General features: G+C 63.2%; 1 protein-coding gene across 4 annotated transcripts in view; it reads left to right on the forward strand.

The window, feature by feature from the left end:
* The first annotated feature begins 823 nt into the window (after positions 1-823).
* Positions 824-1072, forward strand: part of Ralgps2 (Ral GEF with PH domain and SH3 binding motif 2) — a 199505-nt gene continuing 199256 nt past the window's right edge. For 2 of the 4 annotated variants that reach the window (XM_029560170.1, XM_029560171.1), the window contains exon 1: positions 824-988. The gene's annotated coding sequence lies outside the window, so the exon portion shown is untranslated. The remainder of the gene's footprint in view (positions 989-1072) is intronic. The other 2 variants (XM_008826130.2, XM_008826131.3) reach the window with 2 other exon arrangements.

Raw genomic sequence — 1072 nt, forward strand, 5'->3', positions numbered from 1 at the left:
GCCAAATAATGATCCATTTCCAAATGGCCTGACAAAGGTGGCTCATTGGAAACCTTCCACTAAGTCACACTGCATCAATGGTGCTAATTTTAAGTAGGCCACCGGTAAGTAGGTGCACCGTGAAATAACACCTTTCTATTCCATTTTCATTCTCAGGAAATATTCCACATTTTAGAATCACTTTCCCACAAGGACGTGAAAATACTGTTCACCTGGAACTCGTGTGAGGCTGGGGGATGCTAAATTTCTGTCTTTTGCTCATGAAACCCAAGATAGTCACCATGCATAACAGCTACAGAGGTCTAACACTTCCGGAATGTTAATATGTGCGAGTACTGATCCCCATAATTTATGAGCCCATGGCAATGGGATGACTACCCATTTGGAGCCCCTTCACGTATCCACCTCGACTTCTAAACCCACCGCCCGCATGGCTGGATATTCGTTGGGGGGGGGGGGAATGTCGAGCGTTTCCCGACTTTTTGTCCTCCGGTCTTAAAGATGAGCGGCGCCGGCAGTGGGAGACTACAGAGACATCGGGCGGGAGCGGCAGCGGCCCCACCTGTGCGTCCTCCGCGCCTGCGGCCCGCGCGATTCTCCCGGCACCCCGCGCTACGACTGGGCTGCGGCTGCGGCTGCGGGTGCAGCGCGCAGCGCACATTGGTCTCCGGCGGCGGTTGGGCTCACCAGGCAGAGTAGCGCGTCCAGAGCAGCCGCGGAGACCCCGGCTGCCGTGCGCTCGAGCTGCGCGAGCGGGCTCGGTTAGTGCGCGCGCACCGCTCCGCCCCGCCCGCCCGGCGCGCGCCCCCTGCACGGCCGGGGTGGATCCGGCGCACTCCCCTCCCCCGAGCGCCGGCGGCCGGCGCTGAATGAGACGCCGACTGCTTGGCTGGGCGAGCGCTGCCTGGGTGGCTGCGGCGGTGTTGCAGACGGAGCGGGAGGCCCGGGCGCCCTTCCCTCCCCGGAGGCGACGGCCGCGGCTGCACAGGTCGGTGTCGCGGGGCGGCGAAGGTGGGCGCTGCGCCCCCCCGGGCGGCGCGGGGAATGGCGGCGGCTGCGGGGTGCGGCGCTC

The sequence above is a fragment of the Nannospalax galili genome, unplaced genomic scaffold (assembly GCF_000622305.1).
Source record: "Nannospalax galili isolate Female #2095 unplaced genomic scaffold, S.galili_v1.0 scaffold429, whole genome shotgun sequence".
Lineage (NCBI taxonomy): Eukaryota > Metazoa > Chordata > Mammalia > Rodentia > Spalacidae > Nannospalax > Nannospalax galili.